The 9,050-nt window shown below is 45.6% G+C and overlaps 1 pseudogene; it reads left to right on the forward strand.

Moving 5' to 3' along the window:
- Window positions 1–3,969: 3,969 nt before the first annotated feature.
- Window positions 3,970–8,813, forward strand: LOC112918519 (G2/mitotic-specific cyclin-B2-like; annotated as a pseudogene).
- Window positions 8,814–9,050: the final 237 nt, after the last annotated feature.

Below are 9,050 nucleotides of genomic sequence, written 5' to 3' on the forward strand. Positions count from 1 at the left end.
CAGCTGGTTAAACTGGTAAAAAGCGAAACACATGCAGGTGTGGCCAGTGTGTGGGTGTGTTTGAAGGTCCTGCGTGTGTGCTCCCCGCATTCAGTGATAAAACCCAACGGAGGGTCCCTGTGGGCGCCAGTGGGCGCTCCTAGCCTGCTGGGAACCACCTGGAGACCTTGAGGAAACAGCTCGGGTGGGAGAGAGTCAACCGCCCAGCGGCTGCTTGCAGGGATGGGGAGGTGGGGCCGAGAACCTGCGTTTCTAGCAAGTTCCCCAGCGACGCTGGCGCCGCGCTGAGAACCACTGCCCCGGGGGAGGTTCAGGAGCAGCTGGTCGGGGGGGTGAGGAAGGAGAAGGCTGCATGTGTCCAGAACATTCCCCATGACGCTTCATCTTCCTTTGAGCTCCCAGGGAACCCTCTACACAGAGCCGACCCATCCCCAGGCCGTCTGGAACAAACAGTGCGCCTCGGGGTTTCTGGGGGGCACTCTCCTTCCTTTAGCGGATTAAAATGCGCGGGCAGGCGCGGCTCACACGCCTAAGCACACCCAGGCGCAAACTCCTCCGCTCACCCCTGCGCCCTACTGTGCACCTGCCACGAGAGAGGCAAGGAGACGCCCAGCCAGGGCGCCCGCCCACGCCCTGGTACCCCGCCCCCAGCCCCGCTCCCAGCCCCGCCCCCTGCACCCGCCCCCAGCCCCGCCCCCACCGCCCCACCTGCGCCGCGTCCCACCTGCCCGTCTCCGCCTCGGCCCGAACCCGGCTCAGCGCTGCGCAGGTGAGCGGGCACTGCGGCCTATAGTCTCGGGAGGGCCGGAGAGGAGCCCAGGGTGGTTGAAAGGAGGAGTGGCTCTCTCTCTCTCTCTCTCTCTCTCTATCATAAATAAATAAATAAATAAATAAATGAATGAATGAATGAATGAATGAATAAATAAATAAATATTAAAAAAAAAAAAAGGCGGAGTGGGACCCACGAATTCTGGCGTCCTGGCGGCAGCTGGAGGTAACGTCTACCTGCGGGGGCGCCTCAGGAGGCTTGTTCCTTCCCCTTGTGTGCGGTGTTCGGCGCCTGTGGCTGTTTGGCAGGTGGGATGAGTGGAAGACATCGTGAAGGATGCTTCAGCACGAAGGGAATGGTCCTGGGCTCCATGTACTCACAGGACCTCCTCCCTTCTCCCTCGGCCCAGCTCTCTCTCTCTCTCTCTCTCTCTCTCTCTCTCTCTCACACACACACACACACACACACACACACCCTGGGAGGTGCTGCGCGGGCGCCTGGCTGTGTGTCCCCAGGTTCAGAGGCCCCGTGTCTCTCCAGATCCCCCCCTGTCAGCACAGAAATGAAGATTCCTAGATGTTAAAACTCCAAGGCACCCTAGGGGTGGCCTCCTTGTTCTGCAGAGACAAAATTCTCGAAACGAGACTCGTCCAAGGGTATCGTCATCAATTTTTAGTTGCTTTTAGTACTTTTTTAAAGTTTTGTGTAATCCCTACGCCCAACATAAGACTCGAACTCACGACCTCCCTCCTCCCCCCCCCACAGAGAGTGGCATACCCTTGCTACCGAGCTAGCCAGGTGAGCTTGTTTTTAGTTTTTCTTTTAAGATTTTATTTATTTATTTATTCATGAGAGACACAGAGAGAGGCAGACACAGGCAGAGGGAAAAGCAGGCTCCATGCGGGGAGCCTGACGCGGGACTTGATCCCAGGACCTTGGGATCACGCCCTGAGTGAAGGGCGGAGATTCAACCACTGAGCCACCCAGGTGGCCCTGTTTTTACTTTTCAAAGCATTATGTGTGGCTGGTCTCTCTGGACAAGGTGCATAAATAGAATCTTTAGGATAACGGGACAAAAATCCTGACTTAAGGGATAAAATGAATGCAGGGAAAACCTTATTTATGTGTGATCATCTACTTTTTGGTGAATATTGCATTTCATTCTGTCTAGGGTAGGGGCCAGTAGTGGCCCGAGAGCAGAAGTCAGAGAAATGGATGGAACAGTGGAGGCCACGTGAGGCTGTGGCTGGCCTGTTTAGAGAGGACATGGACAGAACACAGGTTCCACCTAGTGTCCCGTTTCTTAAGAAACCAAACAACCACAGACAGAAAGTCTGAGCAATCAGCCTTGAGAGATGCAGTCTGGCAAGGGACAGCAGATGTTTTTCATAAGCTCCTTTCCATGAGGAAAGATTTCCTGAGTGGAAATGAGATTTTTAACAGGGAGCTTTGGGACAAGAAATCTTCCCAAATGATTTCCATAGGGTGGTCCACAGCTGGGCTAGTTTGTATGTCAGGAAATCTTTTCTCAATGAGCCTCAATGGCTGGGAAATGCCAGTTTTTAGGGAATAGGCAAGACTCTGTCAAAGTAAATTGTATTTAATGTTTTTTCCCCTAACCAGATAGTAACCTGTGTGCTGTTCAGGTAATTGGTTTTTCGTGTTTCATGCTGTCACCCTAAGGCCTAGCAAAATGTGTGTCCGGTTGTGGCTGCATGATAAATATTTACTACAAAGGCATGTAAAAGCATCGATGAATCATAAAATGAGTCCAGCCTTCCTGAAAATCCCCTCGTGTAACCTCCAAGGCAGCCAGGGCACCTTCCTTCTTCATTGGCATTGAGTTCACATTGACTCGGTCCTCTCCCATCCCCCCCACCTCCTGCTGGGAGCACAACCCCCTTTCAGAGATGTCAGGGAGGTGTTCCTACTGATCTTGAAAAAGTTCTTTTCACTTAAGACACTGTGTGTGCCAACCCCAAGACAGAATCCAGGTATTTTCATCTGATTCCCCAAATGCTGGTAAGGTAATAGTGTGTTTTGGACATTTTCTCAAGATTTGGGGGTTAAGACATCAAGTGAGTTAAGACCTCCCTGGAGGTGCACAGTTCGGCTTCCTTCTCATTTCACTCAGCTGTCCTCTAAGCAAGGTCCTCTACGTACCTGGAAACCATGGCCCAGATTAGATCTCCAGCTGAAGCCCCTTTTCCCAGTGATCCTTCTGTGTGCTCAGCTGCTTCCCTTATGGCTCCATTTGGCTGTTGTAAAAGGCGCCTTGTAGGGTACTTAATGCATCTTTGGCAAAACGCAAAATAGTAGAGTTAATTGCTGGAATGTGCCCAGACCCTTGCAGGCTCTGGCTGCTGTGTGATGTGGCAACCATTGAGGGAGTTCAGTCAGTTGTGACAAAAGGTGAATCCCTTTTCAATATGTTCTGCAATTTCTTGGTTTCTACTTGGCTCACTTCATACGCATTGTTTTTATAGCATTTTCCAGGAAAAAAAAAAACACATATATATAGGGGGTGTGATCAATATTGGTTAGATTTGTTGTCTATGTTAATGGTGAATACAACTCTGAGGAGTTACCAAGAATGATCGTGGATGGAGTTGAATGATAGACCTTCTTAACCTGAAGATGATTTGTGTGCTCAGGCACATTGGCATGATGTGCCCATGAGGGTTTTGCATCTGTGGCTTCCAGGCCCTCTTGGGAGCTTTCCTGGTGTAATCTGAGACCTGCCCCCACACACAGAGAGCGGGAGACACCAAAGAGGCAGGCCACTCCAGCGTGGTAGGTAGCAGTTTTAATCATAGCAAAAGGAACAAACATTTGAGGCCTGTCTTTGGTGGCAGCAAGACTAATGGATCCCCACACCTGCCCTCCAGATCTTAAAAGCTCTTAAAGAGGCCCTAACTGAGCTCAGTCACATATACTGTGCAGGTGTTTTCAATATCACATCACCATCTCGAGGCTCTGCTCATGAAGCAGCCTTGGCAGTGGGAAAGACGTAGAACCCATGTTCCAAGGACAGGGGATGAGTGGGGAGCCTCTGAGTACCCAGGTCCATCCCATGGGTTAGTCAGTAATCACATTTCCCAACACACCACTTGTTCCTAGTTTTCATCTTTACAATTAGAAAAGGCACCTAGAGATCATGGCTTCAAACTGATTACGTCAAGTTCAATTTAACAACAGCCATGAGCCTACCTAGAAAGGTGAGGTGGGTCAGTTGGTGAAAGAACTTGAATACCACCCTGAAGAGCTTGGACTAAGTATTTCTGAGTAAGAAAGAATGACACAGGGCAACCCAGATGGCTCTGCCGTCTAGCACTGCCTTCGGCTCAGGGTGTGATCCTGGGGACCCGGGATCGAGTCCCACATCGGGCTCCCTGCATGGAGCCTGCTTCTCCCTCTTCCTGTGTCTCTGCCTCTTTCTGTGTCTCTCATGAATAAATAAATAAAATCTTAAAAAAAAATAAAGAATGACACAATACATCTACCAACAGGGTTAGCTGAGGAAATTCAGTGGGACAGAAACTGAAGAGCTAGCACCCATAAAAAAGGAGGCAAATAATATCTTAACAACTTGGTGGTAGATGGTGAAGATTTGATGGTTTAGGTGGGAAGAGACTATAAACAAGGAGATGGTTCTGCTCTGCATAAGTGAATAGGAACTTTTGAGCGTGGAAGAGTACAGAGGGAAGTGGGGAGAAAGGAAGGAGGGACTGGACCCTGTGGCTGTGACTGGAAACCCACATAGGGATTTGTATTTAATCCTATATGCAATAGAAGTCGTCAAAGATTTTAAGCAGAGCACGGCTAATCTAAGTCAAATAGAAATTTAAAAGGTCTTGGGACACGTGGGTGGCTCAGTCAAGTGTCTGCCTTCAGTTCAGGTCACGATCCCAGGGTCCTGGGATCAAGCCCTGCTTCTTGCCAAGCTCCTTGCTCAGTGGGGAGTCTGCTTCTCCCTCGGTCCCTGCCCCTACCTTCTTTGTGCACGATCTCTCTCAAATAAATACAATTTTAAAAAATAAATGTAAAAGGTCTTTTGGAATTCCCATGGCTTATCTGAAAACTTCCCTGATAGCATCTGTATTTCCTACTTATCAAATTATTTCCCTAAGGAAACCTAAGTTGAGAGTGGAAGTGGAGTTGCCATGCTGAAGGTTATATATATGCTGTATATACTTAAAGCATAAGATATGTATTTAATAATTTATTGAAATATTTTAATCCTTTATTGAATTATTGGCTAAGGACCATAATGGGTGTCATATCTTGCTACACTACGCTGACGGTCTCTGAGTCTATTTTCTCCTATACTAAATGTCCTAGAAACATCATGCTTTTTACTATAAACAGGAATTTGTGTAAAATAGAAAATAAGTTTCTTCTGAGATAAATCCTCTTTCATAGGAGATATCAGTAGATACCATGGATCCATTATGTATGGCACAAGGAATGCTTTTAAATGGTGAGCTCAGGTGGCATTACCTATGTCTCAGCAGCCATGCCAAGAACCTGTGTATGACTTAGGAACTAAGTGTGGCTGCAAGTAACAAAGCAGACAAACAATGGCTTAACCAATTTAGTGGCTCTATGGTAGTCAGATCAGGGCTAGTATACATTTCCAGGATGCCATTGCAGATTGGACTCCTGTCTTTCTGCTCATGCTTTTATAGCATGTGCTTGTTGCCTCACAGTACATCGTGGCTGCTGTGGCTCCAGCCCTGGGCTCATGTGGGAATGAAGCAAGAAAGGACGAGCAGTAAAAACACATGTGCCAGCTGGGTATGGTCCTTTTTTCAGGGTCTTTCCTGGATGCCCCCTCCCCCAAACTGCTTTTAGATTGTTTAGCCTAAAGTATATGACATGAGCATCATCAAAGGAAGTGAGGTAAGGTAGTAAATATGAGCAGACTGTGTTAATGGGGAAGATGAGGAGAATGATTATTGGTAGACAAATGGCAGTCTCTCTCATACCCCAGATGTGAGAAGGATGGTGCAGTGACTTTGGCCACAACTCTGAATGAGAAAAGTAAATCATAATTTTTTACAAATAAAAAATTATTTCCTATTGCTGTGAAACAATTTACCTCAAACATTAGACTTAAAAACAGCAAACATTTATTATCTCACAGAATCTGTGGGGCAAGAATTCAGGTGTGCGTTAGCCATATTAAGGTCTCTCATGAGGTTGCAATCGAGATGAGTGTCTTCTAGGGTTGCATCCCATCTGAAGGCTCAATTGGAGGATGTCGCCAAGCTCACTCATGTGCTCTTTGTCTGGATTCAATTCTTCACATGCCGTCAGACTTAAGGCGAGAAGTCCTTGCTGGCAGTTGGCCAGAGGCCTCCCTTAGCATCTTTCTGGGTGACCTTTCCCTCAGGGTGGCTCACAACTTGGCAGCTGGCATTCACCTGAGCAAGCAAAAGAGAACCAGAAAGATGGCCAGATGAAATTTGGAGCCTTTCTGTCACTTAACCTCATGACATCTCACATGCCTTTGACCATATTCTATTTATTAGAAGCAAGGTGCCAGGTGCAGCCTATACTCAAGGGGATAAATCTACACAAGTGCTCGAATACAGGAGGCAGGGACCACTGCCTAATACCTTAAAGCTGCCAATCACCATGTCTGTCTTGGGCATGGGTGCACAGACCCCATTTCCTTGCAGATCTCTGAGGACGTTGCCCAAGAACAAGGCCCATTTATTCTCCTCCCTCCTGATGCCTTTTCTTCTGCCTACTTGAGATAAGCAGTCATTTTGAGAGCATACACATACATACTTATTCCTCTTTTTTGTCTCAACTTTTGATAATTTAAAATTTTTCTTTTGGTTATTGACCTTCATAACTTTATATTTTTATTTTTGCTTTCTATCCCAAAATTTTATTTGAAATTCTAGTTAGATAATATATGTTATATTTATTTTATGAGTAGAATTTAGTGGGTTCATCATAACTTTATATTTTTAAATCTCTACCCTTTTACCATCAACTTTAGTCTCTTGACTCCTATGTTAGTTGGCTTGAGCCACCATAACCAAATACCACAGCTGGGGAGGCTCAAACAACAGACTAATTTTCTCACTCAGTTGTGGATTCTGGGAGTCCACAATCACGGTTCTGTCAGGTTTGGTTTTTGGTGAAGATTTTCCTTCTGGCTCACTTCCTCACTGTGTCCTCCCATGACTTCTGCACAGAGATCTCTTCCTCTACTTATGGGGACACCAGTCCTAGTAGAGGAAGACCTCACCCTTCTGAACTCCTTTAACATTATCTCCCTAAAAACCTTATCCAGATACAGTCACATCAGGGGTTAGAGTTTCAACACATGTATTTGAGAGAAACAATTCAGTCCATAGCAACTCTGTTATATAAATGGATGCTTCTTTGTTTTCCTCCTTCTGTTAACTATACCTTTACCTATACCTAGCTATACCTGTCTACTCTTCTATTAACTACACTTTTGCTTTATATTTTCATAGCTGTTAATATTTGTATTCTAAGCATTGTGTGCTTCATTGCATGTTGAGTCTATGCATTGAAAGCCAATGAACAGTATTTACATTCCTTTTATCCTGCTGAGTCAAGTAATACTCTAGGATTAACTTTCCTTCTCTACAGTTCTCTGTTCAATTTCACTGGCCTTGGATCTTCCTTAATGAAACTATGACAGGCTTTGAGGACAAATGGTTTCTTTCTATTCCTCTTTCCATCTCTTTATATTCCATCAACTGTTCAATGTCATGCATCTTTTTATTTTCCTTCATATTCAGCGCATAATTTTATTTTTTTTAAAGATTTTATTTGTTCATGAGAGAGAGAGAGAAGCAGAGACATAGGCAGAGGGAGAAGCAGGTTCCACGTAGGAAGCTCGATGTGGGACTTGATCCTGGGTCTCTGGGATCATGCCCTGAGCCAAAGGCAGATGCTCAACTGCTGAGCCACCCAGGCATCCCAGAGCATAATTTTTTTCTATGGCTTTTGGGTTTTCTGGAGACTTCTAATTGCCTTTCTTTTTTGCTTAATAGAAGAAATGCATGCCTTATTCATGTCTTCAGTGTAATCCCACTTCTCAATCATAGTATCTACTGCCAAGCTTTCTCTGATGCCTTGCTCTGCAAAATTGAGGACATTGATAATGAGGACTGGGAGAGCCCTCAGCTCTGCAGTGACTATGTTAAGGATATCTACCAGTATCTACGGCAGCATGAGGTTCTGCAGTCCATAAATCCACACTTCTTAGATGGAAGAGAGATAAACAGATGCATGCGTGCCATCCTGGTGGACTGGCTGGTGCAAGTCCACTCCAAGTTTAGGCTGCTGCAGGAGACTCTGTATATGTGCATCGCCACCATGGACCGAGTTTTACAGGTTTAGCTGGTTTCTCGTAAGAAGCTTCAGGTGGTTGGGATTACAGCTTTGCTCTTGGCTTCCAAGTATGAGGAGATGTTTTCTCCAAATATTGAAGATTTCGTTTACATCACAGACAATGCTTATACCAGTTCCCAGATCCAAGAAATGGAAACATTGATTTTGAAAGAACTGAAATTTGAGCTGGGTCGACCTTTGCCACTGCATTTCTTAAAACAGGCATCAAAAGCTGGGGAGGTTGATGTGGAACAGCACACTTTAGCCAAATATCTCACGGAGCTGACTCTCATTGACTACGACATGGTGCATTATCACCCTTCAAAGGTGGCCGCGGCTGCTTCCTGTCTGTCCCAAAAGATTCTGGGCCAAGGAAAATGGAACTTAGAGCAGCAGTATTATACTGGATACACAGAGAATGAACTATTGGAAGTCATGCAGCAAGCACATGGCCAAAAATGTAGTGAAAGTTAATGAAAACTTAACGAAATTCATCGCCATCAAAAATAAGTATGTAAGCAGCAAACTCCTGAAGATCAGCACAATTCCTCAGCTGAACTCAAAAGCCAACCAAGAGCTTGCCTCACCTCTGATGGGACCGGTCCTAGGCTGCCGTGGCCCTGAGGGGAGAATGCTTCATCCGTGCACTTTGTCTTGCTGATTTGGAACTCTTCACTTTGTATATAGTCCTCTGGTCTATTTCATGAAACATTTTCTTAGACTTATTTTCTAAGTGTATATTGAGGAAAAATAAAGCTATTAATTGAAAAAAAAAGTCCTCTTAATTCTTTAAGTCTTAATTTTCAGAACAATATGACCTCCTGCTCCAATCTGTAACTGCTTTGGGAAAGCCAAAGCTATGGGTCCACCAAACTGTTCCAGTTTCATCCTTGTCACA

Source organism: Vulpes vulpes, chromosome 9, assembly GCF_048418805.1.
Source record: "Vulpes vulpes isolate BD-2025 chromosome 9, VulVul3, whole genome shotgun sequence".
NCBI lineage: Eukaryota > Metazoa > Chordata > Mammalia > Carnivora > Canidae > Vulpes > Vulpes vulpes.